The sequence below is a fragment of the Paroedura picta genome, chromosome 16 (genome assembly GCF_049243985.1).
Source record: "Paroedura picta isolate Pp20150507F chromosome 16, Ppicta_v3.0, whole genome shotgun sequence".
In the NCBI taxonomy this organism is placed as follows: Eukaryota; Metazoa; Chordata; class Lepidosauria; order Squamata; family Gekkonidae; genus Paroedura; species Paroedura picta.
The window spans coordinates 10799574-10821999 of record NC_135384.1 but is presented as its reverse complement, the minus strand read 5'-3'; the positions used below and the strand labels follow the sequence as shown (position 1 = coordinate 10821999).

Below are 22426 nucleotides of genomic sequence, written 5' to 3'. Positions count from 1 at the left end.
TTTCAGAGGCTGTCGTTTGTTTTTGTTTTCTGGAAATCTGTTAGGTAGCTGGAGACCAATAATTTGGACTATGATGCTTCCTCCTAGTTAGACGGTGATTGAAGCGCCCAGAGGTTCAGCTGGCAATTTCACAGCAGGACTATTTAATTAAACAAGTACATACTTCCACTCTAATGGAAGTTGCCTGTTTTGCTTAGATTTTTATCTTGTATTTGAAAACTATTTTTTCAGGCAGTTCTCTTGTCACCCATCATGCTCGAGGTGAACAGGGGTGACCTATTCAAAGTAAATGAGCTTGGATGACCAAGATCAAAACGTGTGAACCATCCTGTCATATTTCAAATAAGACAGAAATGTCTAGGTTTTCTTGGAAATACATGCTTATCATGGATCATGTTGGATTTCAAGTGAATTTCATGGAAAACTCACCATTTTTTGTAGTGTCCTGGGTCAACATTAGGTAATAATTAGAACAACCATGATTACCTCCAATATAATTTGAACTGATTAAATTGGGACCATCATGTCTTTGTACTGTTCATAAACATTACACTGAACAGATTTTTTAAAACAGGGACTGGCCAGGGATTCTGTTTTTTTTGGGGGGGGGGGGAGGGGGAGGCATCATTTGGACATGGAATTGGGGTCACTGTGGGTGAGCAGGTAGTTGTGAATTTCCTGCATTCTGCAGGGGGGTGTCCTAGATGACCCTAGAGGTCCCTTACAACTCTATGATTCTATCATTCTAAACTGGTGTGGGGGGGATTCAGGGCATTGTCATGGGGTTCTCTATGGCTCTAGAAATTGCTCACTTACTGATCAGTTTGAGGAAATAATTATATATTCAGAGAGGAATTCTTTTCAAAGATTTATACCTATGTGGTGAAGATATTTTGATATTTTCTTAATATGGCAGGGCAGTTATACTCATTTGCTCTTCCAACTCTATGATTCTCTGATCTGTATTAAATATAAACTGAAGCCTGTCTGGTGAAATGAGGAGAGACTTCATGTAACAAATCAGGCATGCATCACCTGACATTTTTCTTTTCTGTTTCATTGATGCATTGCTGAGTACAGCACGTTTCTCCATCAGAAAGGAAGAACAACAGAGGAGGTCTACCATGGGTGGATAGTGCCACTTTCTCTCACTTAAGCTTAAAAGTTTTAATACCCATTGCAGATCATTTTGCTGTACATAAAGTAGTGGCTTCTTATGTACTCCCCAAAATAAATGGCTTTTTTCATCATGTCTCCGTGTATAATTTTAGTTTTTTGGTACTTCAAAGAACTAGACAGAAGAATAAATTACTCAACTAATTGGAATATTCTTTTAATTTTTCATTCTGATCATGTGTTCTCTGGTGTTCAGCTCTGGCTTCAGAACAATGATGTAGCATTTTGGGGAAAAAATACAAAACAATAAGCCAGCGCTGGAGGCTAAGATGGAGAAGATCTCCACAGCCACCATGGATTTCCCTTTTGTGCTCAAGTAAGTTGGAACAAAGGACACCCACACGCTACAAAACACCAACATACTGAAAGTGATAAATTTGGCTTCATTGAAACTGTCGGGCAACTTCCTGGCTAGGAAAGCCACCATGAAGCTGACAATGGCCAACCCCCCCCATGTAGCCCAGGACAGAGTAAAACATGTCAGTTGAGCCTTCATTGCATTCCAGTATGATTTTCCCTGGCAGTGAGTGCATGTCTTTATCTTGAAATGGAGGGGAAGTGCTTATCCAAAGACCACAAAGTCCTGCTTGAATAAAGGTTCCAGAAAGAACAATTGAATAGGCTAGTCTTTTCCCCACCCATTTCCTCATCCTGGATCCTGGCTTTGTAGCTATGAAGGCCACAACCACTGTGATGGTTTTGGCCAGCACACTGGAGATGGCCACAGAGAAGACAATGCCAAAAGTAGTATGCCGGAGAAGGCAAGTGACTTTTCCAGGCTGTCCAATGAAGAGCAAGGAGCAGAGGAAGCAAAGCAGGAGGGAGATGAGGAGAAGGTAGGTGAGGTTTTGGTTGTTGGCTTTGACGATGGGAGTGTCCTGGTGCTTCCAAAAGATTCCAAACACCATGGCTGTGATTAGAGAGAAAGAAATAGCCAGCAGAGTCAAGATGATTCCTAAAGGTTCTTTGAACGAGAGGAAGCTTATGTCCTTGGGAAGACATTGATTTTGGTGTTTGTTGGAATACTGATCTTGTGGACATTTAATGCAAGCATTCATATCTGGGGGAAAAAGGAGATATGTTGTTGCAATATTCCAAGCCTTTATTCCAGTTCCATGGGAAATTTGTTTATTTGTTTGTTTATTTATTTATATTTGCATTTGCTGATCGCTCACTCATGGCGGTTTACAATAAAACCTAAAAACCCTCATCAATACCCAATACATTTAAAACCCAATACATAAAAAACCAATATTGGTGGCAAAAATAGTCCCCTTTTCTATTCACCCATACCCTACCACAACATTCACTATCACCTGGGAGTTATCTACTGGTGATGTCCAGCCTATGGGTCTATGGAGGGAGAGACCAACCTTTCTAGCTTGGCCTCAACCAAACACCTGGTAGAAGAACTCCATCTAGCAGGCCCTGAAGAATGCTGATCTGTCTGGGAGCTCATTCCACCAGGACAGGGCCAGGAATGCAAAGGCTCTGTCCCTAGTTGAAGCTAGGCATTCCTCCCTGGGGTTGGTGACAGCCAGCAAATTCATCCCCACAGAGCAAGGGGTGCAAGCGGCATAAGGAAACAAACAGTCCCTCAGATAAGTGGGACCCAGGCTGTTGATGGCTTTGAAAATAAGAACCAAAACCTTGAACCTGATCCAGAAGCCAATTGGTAACCAATGCAGCTGCCTCAATATAGGCAGCTCCAAGATGGCCTCATGAGGACCCTAGCAGGCACAATTAGGGTCAGACGCTTCAGTGTCAGAAGCAGCCGTTTGCACTGGACTGGCATGTCAGTACCCACGCCACCCCTTCCCCCCCCCCCCCCACGGTGCTGGCTGCTTCATGTGTGAACAGCCGTTTTGGATGCCGAAGCACCCAATCCTAGTCACGTTATACACCAACTACAATTTCTGTGTCAGAGACAAGGGAAGGCCCATGTAGAGTGAGTTACAAAACTCTATTTCATTGTATGGATCACTGTGCCCAGGTGTTCTGGGGACAGGTAGGGTGCTAGTAGGCTAGCTTGGTGCAGATAGCAAATGTTAATTGGGCTACCATCATGATCTGAGCCTCTACAGATAAGGAAGTATCAAAGATCACCTCCAAATTCCTGACTGTTGGAACAGCTGTAATCTGCTCCTTGATCCTGTCCCCTTTTACCCAGCCATAGGATCTCAATCTTGGGGGGAGGGGGTTGGATTTCAGGCAACTCTGCCTGAGCCTTCCAGACACTGCTTCCATACACCTTGGAAATGTTTCCAATGGGGGAGTCCTTCTGGCCGTCCATTTGGAGATAGAGCTGAGTATCATCCACATACTGCTGACAATCCAGCCCAAAGCCCTGGACCAGCTGTGCCAAAGGGCACATATAGATGTTGAAAAGTGTGGGGGAGATTATCACCCCCTGTGGCACTCCACAAGGGAGCATAAAGGGGCCAGATAACTCTTCCCCCATCACTCCCCTCTGTGTCCAGTTCTGAAGGAAGATCAGCAACTGTAAGGCTTTCTCCGTAATCCCTGTCCAGGTGAGGCAGTGGGCTAACAACTCATGGTCGACCACATCAAATGCAGCCAACATACCTAAAAGTATGACAATAGCCGAACCACCCCTATCCAGCTGGCACCAGAGATCATTTGTCAGGGTGACCAGTGCAGTATCCACCCCATGGCCAGGATGGTAGCCCAACTGTTATTTATCAAGGTCTGAGGTTTCCTCCAAGAATGCCCGGAGCCAGGTTTTGGCAGCTGTCTCAACTACATTTCCTAGAAATGTAAGGTGCAAGACAGGGCAATAGCTGGTGGGGTCACACAGATCCAGAGATGTTTTTTTCAGGGGGGGGGGAAATAAACCATTGCCACCTTCAGCACTTTGGGGGACTATCCTGATGTCAGAGAGAGGCTGACAAAATCCTTCCAAGGGCCTCCTATCTGTTGGTTGCCTGATTTGAGCAGCCATGATGGACAAGTATCCAGGTGCCAAGTGGTCGCCCTCACTGATCCCAGCAACTTGTCCACTTCAGCCATCTGAAGCCATCAAACATCACCCCCCACAATGGCCATGGTCCTCCCAGTTCATGTTCTATATCAACTTTGGCAGGATGTTTTTGGCGGAGTGACAAGATTCTGTCTGCAAAAAATCTTCCGAATGCCTCACAGTTCACCTCCAGTTCACTATTATTTTGGTGCCCCTCCTCAAGGGCAGTAAGAGATTAAACTACCCTAAATAAGTGCAAGGCTTAACTGTTCAAAGTTAAGCAACCACTATTATGATTATTTGATTACAGTAGCTATGAAATGTCACAGATCCTTCAGGAAACATGAGAATAGAGAAAGGGAGATGACTGGAAGTCACTGGGCCATAAATATAGGCTATAAATACCAGTATGATTCAGATATAACTCCCATGTTAGTTAGCAGGGCTTATTCTCAGGTACAATTTCTCACCCATCTGCTCAGAGATCATTCCTTCTGGACACGGATCACAATCATAGCAGCAAAATATCTCCCCTTCCCTCTTTTTCCTGCTGGAACCAGGACCGCAGTTTGCGTTGCACATTGAAACAGGCCATCCCTGTTCATAAGCAGAAAAGGGAGAGGGGCATGTTGAAATATGCCTTGGGAATATCAGACTGGCAGACTGCATGCTGTTGCAAGAGAATGTGAATGACAACTGGGCTCTCCTGGTCTGGCATGGGATCCCATGGGACCTTTTCTTTCCATATTGCTGCCAGAAAAAGAAAGTCATGTTCATATTATCAATGAGATGATGGCAACAGTGTTACTGTTACTGAGTTACTATGAAAATCAAAAAACAGCTGGCGTCACTTTCTCCCACAGCTGTTTCTGTTTCGTGAAACCCTGCCTTCTCTCTCCAATGAACTCAAAGTAGTTTACCAATTTGTAGACAAACTGGAGTGTGTCCAGAGGAGGGCAACAAAGATGGTGAGGGATTTGGAGACCAAGATGTACGAGGAAAGGTTGGGGGAGCTTGGTCTGTTTAGCCTGGAAAGGAGACAACTGAGAGGGGATCTGATAACCATCTTCAAGTATTTAAAAGGCTGCCATGTAGAGGATGGAGCAGAGTTGTTCTCTCTTCCCCCGGAGGGACGGACCAGATCCAATGGGGTGAAATTAATCCAAAGGAAATTCCGTCTGAACATCTGGAAGAATTTCCTGACAGAGCGGTTTCTCAGTGGAACAGGCTTCCTTGGGAGGTGGTGGGTTCTCCATCTTTGGAAATTTTAAACAGAGGCTGGATAGCCATCTGACGGAGAGGCTGATTCTGTGAAGATTCAAAGGGGTGGCAGGTTATAGTGGATGAGTGATAGGGTTGTGAGTTTCCTGCAAAGTGCAGGGAGTTGGACTAGATGACCCAGGAGGTCCCTTGCAACTCTATGATTCTATATCACAATGTTCTCTACTCCTCCCTTTTAACCTTGCTGGTCTCAGAAGCAGCATTCATGGCCATGAAGCCAGGTGTTACTTTTCCTCAGTCCTTGTTTTGATAATAAGATAGTGAGCGGAATATTAGCACAACTAAAACTGGAACTGCTAAAATGGCTCTGGATATATTAGATATGGTTTAAATGGCAGAATGTGGTCATGAAACAAGAAGGCAAGTTTATTTTGAAGGAAACTATATTCAAGTGAAAATTGATTAATGTAACCAACACCAATCCCATTAGATAACATTAAAATGAAGAAATGTATGTAAGTTTATGTCCGTCTGTCTGTCCGTCCTTCCATCCAAAAAGAATTTATATTGGTGAGAAATTCAGAAGATGCAAAATTTACCGTGTCCTCTGAAGCACCAAGAGGGCCGGCTAATGTAAGAAATATGCTAGATTCCCCCCTGCCCACTCTTTTAAGTTCAACTTCTAGTTCTACATCTCACCTGTGTAAAGGTTTTATGCCACACAATTTGATCATCTCTAAGGCTCAACTCTTTCCCTACAGGAGCCCAGGGATCCAGCCTTCCCACTTTGACTCTTGCAAAAGAGCCATTAGGGAATGTTACCCAATTTGTCACATCAAACCCAGTTTTCAATTCTCCATTTTCACGAAAGGACAGAGTGTCTCCAGCACTGTTGTTGAACATGATGTGCCTCAGAAAATGATGGATCTAGTGGGTAGGAAGCAAAGCACACACACACATAGACAAGGAGATGTTGATTAACACAACGGTCCCAGATTGGAGTCCCATTCAGAGTAGTGCACTTCTAAATACTTTGACTTTGATGGGCTCCAAAGGGTGCAACTTTTGCTCAGGATTGGACTGCAACTTTTGCAATGTCCTTGCTCAACAAAGCCTCAATTACTTATGCTATACTTTTATAAGTGTTAATTATATTTATCAAGAACTTGCTCATTTTTAAATTGTTGTTACAGATGTAGGAACAGATATGCCTCTCGTGAAGAAATAATTACTTTGATACAGCATGGGCAAAATTGGATGATTACAGAATCAGTGGAATGTTTTAGAGGATATTAATATTAGTATATTATTATAATTTATTAGTCTTCTAGACCAGCCCTCCTCACAAGCAGACAACATATTATACTGCCTCTATCCCATAACAGATACTCCTATCTACCTTGGAGATCCGAGATGAAAATGTATTGTATCACAAAGGCATAATTACCTGCCATGGTTGTACATTCTTTCCAAGACATCTGTGCTTGGATCTGGAGATGCCATGTAAAGCATGTGCCACAGCATGGACAGCATTGTAGACATTGTAACTGTGGCCCATCATGCTCATTTCAAACAAAATCATTGGAATGTTCTCCAGCTTCTCTTCACCAGTACAGATTTTGTTGCTGTCCCCAAGAACATCTGCATTTTTCAATGAACAACTGAATGTCTGCTCCCAGAAGTTCTTCATAAAACCATCTCCTTCTGCTCTGGTAGGACTGATGTCCTGAAGGAATTGCTGGAATCCAGGGGGCTGATTGGAGTGCACTGTAAAGGATATGGCCCCATGGAAACTTTCTACATCCCAGTTCTTTTCAAAGGAAAATGAGGCAAAATCCCACTGGCATGTCAGAACCCACACTTTATGCATTGGTGGCAATGACACAAAGGGGGCTAGAAGCAACAACATTCTCAAAATAAATACAAATGCAGGCACGGCATACACAAAATATACATTAGCTGTTGTCTTATTGTGAACATTGTAAGTTTCTCTTTGCTCCATAAGTAAGTCTATTGCTTCCTGCATATAAGTTATTTTGGGGAACCTTAATGTGAAGGCAGAACAGATGCCATTCTCAGTTAGCAAAGTTGTCATAGTTCCTAAAAATCTGTCCCCATCATCATCATCCATCGCTCCAAGCCCAATCCACGTCCATCCAAAATGCTGAAGTAAGCGGACAACTCCCATGAACTGAGAGGATTCGTTTGGGACCATCTGATACAGATATGGGAAAAAGATCTTCTCGCCATCCTCTTGTGAAAATATTCCATATGTGAGCTGAAGGAAATGAGATTGCATTTTTCTAAAGGATTTTTCTAAAGTCATTTGCTCAAAAGTTACTCGAGCTATTGACCTATTGTTACTCAAGGCATTCACATAAGCCTCTGGTAAGTACTTACCTGTGGCATCTTGTAGATGGAAATGATCCTGGCTGTGTTGACTGAAATATCAGCTGTGAGTCCTCCAATGATTGCCAGGAGTTTGTTTTGTATATCACACTTGAAATTGGGTACAAACTTCCACTGAGTGGAAAGCAAGCTGAGGGTGGCCTTGTAAGTCATCCTTGGCACATAGTAGCTGTTGAGGATGTGGAAGCCCAAAGTGATGTTCCTTAAGATGCTGGGATGGTCATTGATCTCTTTTATTGCAAAGGCCAAGGCCAAGTTATTCTGGTAATTCTTTGGCACTGACCTGCAAAGAGAGTCCAAGAGTGTTGACTTAAGCAACATTTGACCAGAAGATCTGCCACACAAAGCCCCCTGATGACCTCATGGAATGGATGTCAAACCTCTCCATTTTACTTCCCAGCACAGTAGTGTTCAAAGCTTGGAGACTGATTTATCTGTTGTGGGGTAATCTGTTGTGGGGTAATTGATGGGCTTGCTCTTCATGAAAGAAAAATTATCTTTTAAATGGAAACTAAGCATGTGGCCTAACTACATTCTTTTATCTTCAGTTTTACAAGTTAATTCGTATTTGAATCAGAAAACGAACCCTCCTTTCCTTTTCCACTGACATGAAAAAATCAAATATAATCTCATGGATATTCATTGTGAGATCTGTTCATTTATTTCAGTTCCCTGTCAATTAATTGGTTTAGAATCCCATTCACTCAGGAGCCTTTTAACACATTTGTGAAATATTTTTGGGACGCCCTAGAAGATCATGTCTACAGATTATCTATGCTCACAATCTGGTTAGCTCTCTTAATGAACTCCAAATCACTGGTGACAGAGAAGTGACATCAAGTTTTGCATTTGGCAACATTAGTTTTTCAATAACTTTCACAAGATAAAGTTTGTCATGATATATTACTATTTAAAATACAAAAGGATAGTATGCTGAGCCAACCAAACTACCTAGTTTAATTTAAGTCTGATAATCCATTCACAAACCAGCATGAACCTCCATGAACAGCTGGAACGTTTGTGGAATGTTTGTGATAGCTGACCTGCCACAAACTTCCCATTGTAAACCACAAACTGGGCAGATATTTCACAAACTTTAATGTCTGTAATGTTGATACGAGAAGGTGGTTAGCTTCCAGAGACACCTGAAGATGACGGGAGCTTACTCAGTCCTGTATAATATTGGATGTTATAGCCAATGCAAATCCTCAATAAGATGGGAGGGAAGATTCATAGAGTACAATGCTAAGGGTGTGCATATGAAATATTTTTATAGTTAGAGCTTTATTATGCAAAGAGCATGTGAGGAACTTTCTAAATACATGCATGTTACATCTGAAGTCATTTAGGGCCCCAAACCACCGAATGCCAATCACAGTTGATTAAAAATTAAATGACACATTCAGTGCACAAGCTTTATTTTGAGTTCTCCAGAACTCTTCATGAGGTTGGATGCAATGAAAAGAATTGATATACAAGGGACTACATGCTTTGTACATGGTGAAAACACAGGGACTTTTTTTTTTAATCAGCAAGAGGTAACGAAATGATTTGGTTTGCACTCTGCATTCTGATCTGTGACTGCATAAATAAACTTGAGATCCTAATAGTAGGTAATATTTGACCTGGACATTCTGGTCTCATCAGATCTTGGGCACTAAGCAGAATCAGCCTTGGTAATTACTCATATGGGAGACCACCAGGAAGTCTAGTGTGGCTACACACAGGCATGTAATTCCAATCTACTTCAGTATGTCTCTTGCCCTGAAAAAAACCATATGGGGTTGCGACAAGTTGGTTATGACTTGACAGTATTTTACCAATAAAATAAAAGATATTATGTGGATGATGTTCTGTTTTCTTCTTTTACTGTTTCTTTTGGAACTGGGTGGCTGACAACAACTTTTTAGTGGTTTAGAAGTCAGGACTGACTACATCACCCTCTTGAGTGAGTTGTCATGCTCAAAATTAAGTTTCAAGTAGGCAATATGCAATCCAATTATACATGTAACATTTCAGAACTGAAGACTTTGCATGGAATAAACATTTACAGCAGCTGTCGGTATTTATGAAAATACTGTGTAAGACAAAGATAAACAGATGATAAAATGTGTTCAAAGAATTGCTTACATGGGTTCATTAAACAACATCTGTGCGGGTTGCCGTGTGAAGTTCAGAGTGTTGTGGATGGAGAAGACCTGAGAGACAATCCCACCAAGGACAAGGTCACCCGGCTGGTAAAATTCATGAGGAATAGGCAGAGGGTCAACAACTGTAGTGCAATTAATACCCTTTTTCTTGCATACGTCACAAGGCAGCAGAATGAGAAGCAACAGCAGAATCATCACCATTCTGATGACAAACATTCTCTTAACCTGTACTTATTACCATTTCCATATGCATCATTCTTGGTCCAGCACTTGTTTTATTACAGTTAACAGTCCCTTAGCTAATAGTCTTTTTTGAAGTACCTAGAAGCTTAATATTAACGATTAAAAAGAAGGGATAAAAATCCAGGTTTATTGAATGCATTGATTTTTTTCTTTTGCTTAAAATGTGTCAGCAAATGAATAAAAAGGAATATTCTCCATTAAAACAAAATAAGGTGGAAATTATTAAATAGCAATAGAGATGATCTCAGACTTTCTCTACTTGTAATCGTTTTGGGTGTTGGGGAATTTTATACTATCTTTCAGAGGCTGTCGTTTGTTTTTGTTTTCTGGAAATCTGTTAGGTAGCTGGAGACCAATAATTTGGACTATGATGCTTCCTCCTAGTTAGATGGTGATTGAAGCGCCCAGAGGTTCAGCTGGCAATTTCACAGCAGGACCATTTAATTAAACAAGCACATGCTTCCATTGTAATGGATGTTGCCTGTTTTGCTTATATTTTTATCTTGTATTTGAAAACTATTTTTTCAGGCAGTTCCCTTGTCATGATGTCACCCATCATGCTTGAGATGAATGGGGGTGTCCTATTCAAAGTAAATGTGCTTGGATGACCAACATCAAAACATGTGAACCATCCTGTCATACTTCAAATAAGACAGAAATTTCTAAGTTTTCTTTGAAATACATGCTTATCATGGATCATGTTGGATTTCAAGTGTATTTCATGGAAAACTCATCATTTTTGTAGTGTCCTGGGTCAACATTAGGTAATAATTAGAACAAGCATGATTACCTCCAATATAATTTGAACTGATTAAATTGGGACCATCATGTCTTTGTACTATTCATAGATATTACACTGAACAGATTTTTTAAAACGGACTGACCAGGGATTGTTTTTTTTTTTTGGGTGGGGAGGCATCATTTGGGCATGGAATTTGGGTCACTGTGGGTGGGCAGGTAGTTGTGAATTTCCTGCATTCTGCAGGGGGTTGTACTAGATGACCCTAGAGGTCCCTTACAACTCTATGATTCTATCATTCTAAACTGGGGGGGGGGATTCAGGGTATTGTCATGGGGTTCTCTGTGGCTCTAGAAATTGCTCACTTACTGATCAGTTTGAGGAAATAATTATATATTCAGAGAAGAATTCTTTTCAAAGATGTATACCTATGTGGTGAAGATACTTTGATATTTTCTTAATATGGCAAGGCAGTTATACTTATTTGCTCTTCCAACTCTACGATTCTATGATCTGTATTAAATATAAACTGAAGCCTGCCTGGTGAAATGAGGAGAGACTTCATGTAACAAATCAGGCATCCATCACCTGATATTTTTCCTTTCTGTTTCATTGATGCATTGATGAGTACAGCACGTTTCTCCATCAGAAAGGAAGAACAACATAGGTCTACCATGGGCGGATAGTGCTACTTTCTCTCACTTAAGCTTAAGAGTTTTAATACCCATTGCAGATCATTTTGCTGTACATAAAGTAGTGGCTTCTTATATACTCCCCAAAATAAATGGCTTTTTTCATCAGGTCTCCGTATATAATTTTAGTTTTCTGGCGCTTTAAGGAACTACACAGAAAAATAAATTACTCGTCTAATTTGAATATTCTTTTAATTTTTCATCCTGATCATGTGTTCTCTGTTGTTCAGCTCAGGCCTCAAAACAATGATGTAGCATTTTGGGAAAAAAATACAAAACAATAAGCCAGCACTGGAGGCTAAGATGGAGAAGATCTCCACAGCCACCATGGATTTCCCTTTTGTGCTCAAGTAAGTTGGAACAAAGGACACCCACACGCTACAAAACACCAACATGCTGAAAGTGATAAATTTGGCTTCATTGAAACTGTCAGGCAACTTCCTGGCTAGGAAAGCCACCATGAAGCTGACAATGGCCAGCCCCCCCATGTAGCCCAGGACAGAATAAAACATGTCAGTTGAGCCTTCATTGCATTCCAGTATGATTTTCCCTGGCAGTGAGTGCATGTCTTTATCTTGAAATGGAGGGGAAGTGCTTATCCAAAGACCACAAAGTCCTGCTTGAATAAAGGCACCAGAAAGAACAATGGAATGGGCTAGTCTTTTCCCCACCCATTTCCTCATCCTGGATCCTGGCTTTGTAGCTATGAAGGCCACAACCACTGTGATGGTTTTGGCCAGCACACTGGAGATGGCCACAGAGAAGACAATGCCAAAAGTAGTTTGCCGGAGAAGGCAAGTGACTTTTCCAGGCTGTCCAATGAAGAGCAAGGAGCAGAGGAAACAAAGCAGGAGGGAGATGAGGAGAAGGTAGGTGAGGTTTTGGTTGTTGGCTTTGACGATGGGAGTGTCCCGGTGCTTCCAAAAGATTCCGAACACCATGGCTGTGCTTAGGGAGAAAGAAATAGCCAACAGAGTCAATATGATGCCTAAAGGTTCTTTGAACGAGAGGAAGCTTATGTCCTTGGGAAGACACTGATTATGGTGTTTGTTGGAATACTGATCTTGTGGACATTCAATGCAAGCATCCATGTCTGGAAAAAAGAATATGAGTTATTGCAATATTCCAATGCTATGAGAAATAACCTGAAAGTTTTGTAGGAGCTATTATGTTTTGTCACAATGGCTATGAAATGTCACACCTTCTTTGGGAAACATGGGTTTTGAAGAGGAATTGTAGCAAAGAAACACATCTGTTTTATTGTAGTTGCTCTGAATGTGGTTCTGAATTCAACTGCTCTCCTGCAAAGCAGTGGATAACATCTGAACTGAGACAAACATGATTCAGAGCTTCAATTGATCATGGGATCAAAGAGTAGCTTTTGGAAAGCAACTTTCCTCCCACTCCTCCCTCTCCTTGTCAGTAATATGGGAAGAAGGATATGCATCTATGTCAGCCCTCCCAGTCTACCTCTATTTTTCTACTCTTTGAATATCATACAGTTAAAGATGTTGAGTAGAATTCTGGAATCCAAGTGTTTCATATGAAGGTGGGACCTGGAGTGTTCCTTGAATCACAGCTGATATCTAAAGTATGGACGTGAGTTCTGGTGGAGGAAATGGCACCTTGGGATGTTTCACATCCCTCCTGACCTCCATTCCCAGACTTCTTTACCCCCAGACAAAATGCCCACATCTCTAGGAATTTCTCAGCGAACCTAGCTACAGAAGTGTCTTAGGCATCATTTAAAGGGCTGACATCTGTTACAATCTTATTTAATTGGCCCCATAAAGCCAATCCAAAAATAATGCAGATTTGCAAAAAGAAATAATAACAGTAAGCTTTAAAAGAAACACTGGAAGCCAAAAGCCATTTGAAAAATCTGATTAACCAAAAACATCCCTAATTGCAACCAATGCTAATTGCAGCAGTGTTGTATCCTTCTAGGTAAGCTGGAGTAAATGGTCACAGAAAGGTGTACCATATTTGCCGGCGTATAAGACGACTGGGTGTATAAGACGACCCCCCAACATTTCCACTCTAAATATAGAGTTTGTTACATTACGTTACAGTACTGAAGTGCACCCGGCGTATAGGACGACCCCCCCCCACTTGGAGGCATGTTTTTCAGGGGGGGAAAGTAGTCTTATACGCCAGCAAATACTGTAATTCTATTTAGGTTTTCACTGCATAAATATAACATCATTTAATTCTGTTAGGAAAATAATATGCACATTGTAACATATATTATGTTCTATGACTGAATTCAGGAATTTTCTCAGCCACATGGTTCTTTTCTTATAGTTTTTTTCAAATTTTTGTTTTCCTCTTTTTTTCTTTGGGAATATTTCAGAGGAAGCCTAAGAACATCTCACAGGGTGCTAGTCAAGGTTAGTCCTGAGACATTTAGATTGCACTGAGAGGAATTCCAAAGGAGGAGGAAAAAAAACACCTATTGCAAGTCAGATAGATTAAACCATCACATTATTTGCTTTGTCGAATATCTTCTATTTTTTATTATGATTAAATTTGGGTGTAGTATCAATGGAGAAGGGGAGATGAGTAATCAAGGAGAAAGGTATGGTATATGTACTTATATTACCCAGTGATAACCCTCATTTTAGTTAATGGGGCTTATTCTCAGGTAAGTTTTCTTACCCATCTGCTCAGAGATCATTCCTTCTGGACATGGATCACAATCATAGCAGCAAAATTTCTCTCCTTCCCTCCTTTTCCTGCTGGAGCCAAGATCACAGTTTTCATTGCAAGCAGAAACAGGTTGCCCCTATTCATGGAAGATAATGGAGATAATGGAGATGAGTACTGAGATTATATGACTGAGGAATATCAGACTGGCAGGCTATGTGTTGCTGAAAGAGTTCTTCTGGTCTGGTCTGGGATCCAAAGTCTACTGTATCTTTCAAATGACCTAAAAGGCAGGCAGAAGCCTAAACAGATTCCTACTCCCCATTCTTTTATAGAGTTCAGTTTCTCCTTCTATGTCTCACCTGGATAAAGCTTTTATGCCACACAATTTGATCTTCTCTAAGTGTTAACTCTTCCCCTGGTGGTGCCCAGGGATCCAATCTTCCCACTTTTACTCTAGCAAAAGAGCCATTAGTGAATGTTACCCAGTTCGTCACATCAAATCCAGTTTTCATTTCTGCATTTTCATCAAAAAACAGAGTGTCTCCAGCACTGTTGTTGAACATCATACTCTTTATAAAATGATGGATCTTGATGATGGGGGGGGGGGGGGAGAAAGCAAAATAATAGTGAAATGCTGATCAATACTACAGTTCTAGGCAGAGTGATATCCATCTAAGTTGTTTGACTTCAATGGTTTCAAAGGGTGTAACTTCTTTTCCAGCAATGCAATGTAAATTTTGCAGTGACCTTGCTTAATAAGGACTAGATTATTTCTTATGTATGATGTTTATGTTTTCCAAGAACTTTTTCATTTTTTCATTGTCATTACAGAACAGGAGCAGACAGACATCTTGTGAAGAAATTACTTTGACACAACCTGGGCAAAAGTGGGTGATTACAGTTTTAGTGCAATGCTTTAATGGTTACTTCTATCTACCTGTACAGCCTATATTTATAATTGTGTTGTAACATGAAATTACCTGCCACGATTGCACATTCCTTCCTTCTGCAAGTCTTATGTGATTGAATCTGTATCTGGAGATGCCGTGTAAGGCATGTGCCACAGCATGGACAGCATTGTAGACATTGTAACTGTGGCCCATCATGCTCATTTCAAACAAAATCATTGGAATGCTCTCCAGCTTCTCTTCACCAGTGCAGGTTTTGTTGCTGTCCCCATGAACATCTGAATTTTTCAATGAACAACTGAATGCCTGCTCCCAGAAGTTCTCAATGAAACCATCTCCTTCTGCTCTGGTAGGACTGATGTCCTGAAGGAATTGCTGGAATCCAGGGGGCTGATTGGAGTGCACTGTGAAGGATATGGCTCCATGGAAACTTTCTATATCCCAGTTCTTTTCAAAGGAAAATGAGGCAAAATCCCACTGGCATGTCAGAATCCACACTTTATGCACAGGTGGCAGTGACATAAAGGGTGCTAGAAACAACAACAGTCTCAAAATAAACACAAATGCGGGTATGGCATGCACAAAATATACATTAGCTGTGGTCTTTCTGAGAACTTCAGAAGTGCCACCTTGCTCCAAAATCATGTCTATTGCTTCTTGCATATAAGTTATTTTTGGTAATCTTAATGTATAGGCAAAACAGATGTCATTCTCAGCAATCAATGGTTCAATGGTTTCTAAAAATCTGTCTCCCTCAACATCGTTTGTAGCTGCAAGCCCTATCCATGTCCATTTAAAATACTGAAGTAAACGGACAACTCCCATGAACTGAGAGGCTTCGTTTGGGACCATCTGATACAGATAAGGGAAACGCTTCTTTTCACCGTCCTCTTGTGAAAATATTCCATACGTGAGCTGAAAGAAATTAGATTGTATTCTTCTAATGGACTGCAACTGAATGTGTCATTCTTTGTGACAAGTGAACACAGGAATGTGCTTTGTACTGAATCAGACCCTTGGTCCATCAGAGTTAGAATTGTCTACTCAGGTGGCTAGTACCTTCCCAGGATCTCAGGCTGAGGTCTTTCACACCACATCCTCCCTGATCCTTTTAATTGGAGAAGATGGGAATCAAACCTGGGACCTTCTGAATGCCAAGCAGATGCTAGTGAGACAAGGCCCCTCCCCTGGAATTTGAATATGTTTTGAGGAATTGCCTACCTGTGGTATCTTGTAGATGAAAACAGTATTAGCTGCATTGAGTGAAATGTCAGTTGTATATCCTCCAACGATTGTTATGAGTTTGTTTTGTGTATCACACTTGAAATTGGGAATAAATTTCAATTGTGTAGAAAGCAAGCTTAGGGTGGCTTTGTAGGTCATCCTTGGGACATAGTAGCTGTTGAGGATGTGGAAACCCAACGTAAAGTTAGGTAAAAGATTGGGATTGTCATTGATCTCTTTTATTGCAAATACCAAGGCCAAGTTATGCTGGTAGTTCTTTGGCACTGACCTGCAATGAGGATCAAAGGGTGTTGACAAACAACATGTGAACATAAGATCTGCCATGCAAAACCCCCTGAATACCTATGTAAAAGAATGATATGGAAGCCAGAACTCCCCCTCCTGTTTTCCCTCCTAGCTGTACTGTTACACGCAAATATGTTTGATTTTGTCACTTTTAAGAACATAAGAAGAGACCTGCTGGATCAGACCAGAGGTCCATCTGGTCCAACATCCTGTCTCACACAGTGGCTAATCAGTTCCTCTAGAGGGCCAACAACTGGGCATTGAGGCTGAGATATTCCTCTGATGTTGCCTTTTGGCTTTGGGATTCAGAGGTCTGACTCCCGCTGCCTCTTTCACTTGGAGTTTTATCCCAGAAAACCTATCTGGAGCCACCTCTGGAGCCACTTTCAAAGACCTCCTCAAAACATTCCATAAGAACTTTGTTCCTTCGCTCTTTCAAAATTAAGCCTTGAACCTGAAAGTAATCATGTTCTCCTCCTCATTATCCTTAACTCTCCATGTTTCTTTGATTTTGGTTGTTGCTTTTATTGCCAGATTTAGATTGAAAACTCTCCTGGGACCAGATCCATTTTTACCTTCTAAATTGTCATGGACACTGATGGCATTTGACAAATAAAAGGATAATAAAAGGAATGCAAAACCATTTCTTACATTGGCTCCTTAAACAACATCTGTGCTGGCTGCAATGTGAAATTGGGAGTGTTGTGGAAGTTGAAGACCTGAGAGACAATTCCACCGATGAGAAGGTCACCTGGCCGGTAAAATTCATGAGGAATAGGCAGAGGGTCATCTTGTGCAGTGCAATTAATGGAATGCTTCTTGCAAACAGCATGAGGCAACAGTACAAGGAGCATCAGTGTCCGCATCATCCTTTTTACTACCCGAAGAAGTCACGGCTTACAATCAGGGTCAGCATCATCCTGATGACAAAATTTTCTCAAAGGCTGCAAATTCCTGTTTTAATTTACATCATTCTGTGATTCACAGTAATTTGGTGGCAGCTGAATTTCAGAAGAAATGTGTCATTGCTTAGTTATTCTTTCTGTTACCGGCCCAGTGTACCTGAGGGACCACCTTTCTGCCTACTCCTCCCAAAGAACCTTACATTCCATTATTCCCAACTACCTGGTGATCCCTGGCTCCCAGGAAACTCACTTGACCTCAACCAGGGCCAGAACTTTCTCCATCCTGGCTCCCACCTGGTGGATCAAGCACCCAGAGGAGATCAGGGTCCTAACAGAACATGAACAATTCTGGAAGACCTGCAAAAGGGAGCTCCTCCACCAGACATTTGGCTGAGGTCAGCCTGAACAAACCACCTTCCATTGGCCCCCGAGCCTCCCTCCCATGAAAACCACTATCGATTCATCCAACCCATGGGGCCATCAGTATGCTGTTGTTGAATTGACGTTCTCACCATTGTTCTAGTGTTCTATTATATTGTTAAATTTGTTGTCACTGTATTGTTATTGTTTCTCCTCGATAGTAAAGAAAAAAAATGGAGCAATGAAACTTGATCTCAGAAACAGATTCCTTAAAAATTGTAAATGGCATAAATTGGGGAAGGAGAGGTCAGTCGAATGATCAATAAGGTCATCCTAAAAGTTAGCTGAAAAATAAAATAATGGGCATCAACATAAGGTTGAATGCATGTATGTTTTAGTCAGTGCTCTTTGTGGAGTTGCTGGAAGAATCACAGGAGTTACTGAAACAATGAGGGGAATGATCCGATGCAGAATCACTCTATGCAATTTCTTCCTCCCCAAAAAATATTCCATAGAGAAGGGGTGGGATGAGAGAGCAACAAAGGGAAGCCTTTCTCTGCATCCACCACTTATCTGTCATGACCCGTCACAATTCTCCCCAGTAAGGCAACTGAGTCTTAGAACAAGAACTTTCAGTTGTTTATTGGAGAGATATCATCATCATGGAGTTTAACCCATCCCCACCCCCGCAAGCCAGTTGTTCTCAGAGATCTTACAGGAAGTACCTCTTATCTTCAAAGGGAAAGTCCAATTTACAATTTAGCACCTCCAGCAGGAAGAGCAGTCAAAACACACCGAAAGTGATAAGAAGCCAGATGGCCTGCAGACGGGATAGTGTGAGAAGGGCTTAAGAAAACAGGAGGAGTGAACACCAAAGAGCCAAGTCAAGCTATTGCCTCAGGGGGTCAAACCGAAATGGTACGAGCCAGGGGCGAACACGACAGTATCAGTATGGGAGCTTTATATGGCATCTTTCTGATGTCATTTATTTTGCTGGAAATCTATCATGCAATTAGAAAACCGGAAGAGTAATTTTGAGGGACAGGCCTCCTGAGGTAAAAGCCCATTGGAGAGCCTCAGGCTCAGTGGGCAACTTCCACCAGAATAATTTAATGAAACAAGTCGATGTAAACATATTTACTTAAAACCCAAATGCTCGCCATGTCTTTGGATTAATTGGCCTTAGCACCTGCAACATCGACATATAACACTGTAAAATGCGGAATATTAGATATTGAATTTCAAGCTCTGCACGAAGCAGCTAGAAAAACGTGTTTTCCGCTTTTTTTAGGTATCTCTCCGCCATCTGATAAAGGAGCGTTCTATTTTCCTCATCTTGTTATTCCCCAACAATGCAGGGCTTTTATGCTTGCCAGGTTTAACATCTTCCCATCAGTGGTTATGATGGGGAGACTTCAGAAGATTCCTTTAATACAGAGTGCCCATGTAAACAAGGTCCTATAGAAACCATACGGCACTTTTTTTTTTTTACTGTCCCACATACGATACTATTTGGCCTAAAACTGCATTGGCTACTCTGATATATGCAAGGTACAGTTCCTTCTCTCCAATCAGGATCCAGATACAATTGATAAAGTGGTTAAATTTTTACAAATGGCAATTAAGCTGCAAGAACTTAAGAACTAATTGTTTATGATTTGTCTTATTCTATTCTGATTTGTCTTATTCGTTACGCGAATAAATGTTGTTGTTGTTGTTGTTGTTATTATTATATTTACTTAAAATATTGTTTTAAAAAACATGGACAATCATTGTTCCATCTCACCCAGTTTTTCTATATAGCTCTTGTCTATATTTGTCCTGTGACACACACTGCAGATTTTTGGACTGTCTGTCCCTCTTTCACCATCAGAAAAGCCAGCTGGGTCCCACACAACATCAATAGTTCTACCTGTCTGTGCCAAATACTGGTTTTCCTGGTGCTCCAAAATGTGTAGAAAAGTTGGCTCAGCCAGCTCCTGGTCTGTAGGGATGATGAGGATCACAATTTCATGGTACAGTGTTGACCATCATTGTTCAGTGATACCTACCAGTCAAATGCAAAAGATCCAAGGAACAGTTTTCGTAAAAGTTATCTGTTCTCAGTTTATATGTTATCCTTGTGATCTCCCTTGACAGGCAACTTATGATGATGCCACAGGCCCCATATGAGGTCACACTGTGGTTACTTTTTGTGTCATCAAGTCACAACTGAATTATGACAGCTCCCATGGGTTTTCAAGGCAAGAGACCTTCAGAGGGGTCTCTGGTTGGTGGTCTCTCATCCAAATACTAATCAGGGCTGACCCTGCTTACCTTCCAAGATCTGGTGACATCAGGTTATCTGGTGTGATCTAGGCAAGGGTAATTGTCATGGGTACATTAGATTTGAAGTCTATTTCAAGCAATAGAATACCATTTTTATTACCATTTTATTACCATTAAAACTGGATTAAATTGGAACCAGCTTGGTTTTTTTTTTGTAGCAGGTATATACGCCATAAAGGCAAGAAAAAAGCTTTTGCACTCCCTTCAAAGATCAAACCCCACCAAAGCATGGAGTAGTTCAAAGGCTGCTAGAGAATTATAGATGTGAAACAACCTGAACAGTTTTTTACAACAGATAAGAATGTTTGACTGGTCTTGACCTGGTGAAATGAGCTTACAGAAGAGCTGAGGGCCCTGATAGAACTTTCCCAGTTCCACAGGGCCTGCAAGATGGAGTTCTTCCACCAGGTCTTGAGTTGAGACCTGCTGAAACCCCTTACCCCAGCATCATGAATCAGGTGAAAAAAGGCCCCCTTAATAGCCAAACAGAGGAGACCCCCAAAATTCCTACTTGGCCTTGAAAACAACCAGTTAATCCCATAAATCCCCTAAAGGCAGAATGAGAGCTGAGGACCCTGATAAAACTAGTAAAGTTACTCAGGGCCTGAAAGATGGACCTCTTCCTCTAGGCATTTGGTTGAGGCCAGGCGGTAGAAAGAAGATCTTGCCCCTCCTCTGAGTGCCCAACTGAAACAGCACCCCTGGAGATACAGAAATGGGGTGGGGGTGGGGTTAGGGGGGGTCATGACTGCTATTTGGGGGTAGGGTTTTTGAAATGTTTATTGTATTATTATGATTTGCTGTTGTAAGGTGCTGTAAGCTGGCAGGCCTGGGAGCAGTGGCCTAGAAACAGTCAGTCAATCAATCAGTCAACCAATCAACCAATCAACCAATCAACCAATCAATGTACTCATGTCAACAGATGACAGTGCTTTAACAATATAGCAAGAGAGCGGCTAGTACTAAAGTCACCATAGTGTACTTTGTCAAATTCATGGGTCATCTTGAAAGGCTGCTAAGCAGTAATGATGTCATAGGGCAGTTTATGAAGTCATGACACATAAAATAGTTACATTGGATCGATTACCCTTTAAGTGTGAGTTATGCTCTGATACAACCTTACGGACAAACGGATGGGTTTCTTTCACAATTTAAATGCACGCTTATTATGGTGAAAAAAGGGATTTCAAACCCATTTTAATTAATACAGAGCTATGTTTACATGGACTTTCTGTTCACACACATCATAACGGAATGCTTTCTTTACATGACAAGATATCCCTAAACAGTGTCAAAGAGATTCAAAGCATTGTAAGGGGCCTTTTTTGGGTGCATGAACACAAACCATAGCCAAACAAACACCCAGCATCTGGCAAGAGCACAAATCTCCCCCCCCCCTGCATTGTCCAGCTCTGTCTTCAGCTAATTCCTTGGAGTTGACCTTCTGCCACCAGCTGTGACATTTCCTTATTGAGATAATTAAACCGAAGTGTATGAAAAGCAGCAGGTGCTTCTAAGGAGCCATCTGCTTTGAAAGTTTATTCAAAGTTACTTTGCACACCTGATGCACTTGCTGGAATTGTGATAATTGCCTTTAATGATGTGGTCTGGCTTAGTTAGCTCTTTGGGGAGAAGCCAACCTTGAATGTTGGCAGGGGCATCAAGAACAGTGTTCAGGTAAACACCGGTTGCTACCAGTGCCTGTCCCTAAGAAAAACATGGTGTGATCCAATGCACACCAGAAAGTTTCATCCAAGCTTTCCAATTTTGGTCTTAATCCCCTTGGGCTGTTATTAGGAGACTGTGTGTGAATACTTTGTGCTTTGAACATCCAAACTGGAAGGGGGGGGGAACACTCTGAGCTTGCAAGGGAAATTTACACAGAGGTGCTTCTACATACATTTTTGCTTATCCCATTGTCAAACAGAGGATCAAACAGAAGGGGGGGGGCAATATTCTAAGCCATTTTAGGTTCCCACTGGGAAGAAAAGCATGGGTACTTCTAGCCAAGCAGTACTTCTAGCCAAAATTCCGCAAAAATAGCATTCCTGGGAGTGACCTGCAAAACATTACCCTGAGCTCTATCCCTATCACTTCCATTGCTCTACCGTTTTAGACACCATTAATTGTGTTCCC

At 41.5% G+C, this 22426-nt stretch overlaps 1 pseudogene; it reads right to left on the bottom strand.

Moving 5' to 3' along the window:
- Nucleotides 1-1333: 1333 nt before the first annotated feature.
- LOC143825194 (vomeronasal type-2 receptor 26-like) lies at nucleotides 1334-20100 on the bottom strand (annotated as a pseudogene).
- Nucleotides 20101-22426: the final 2326 nt, after the last annotated feature.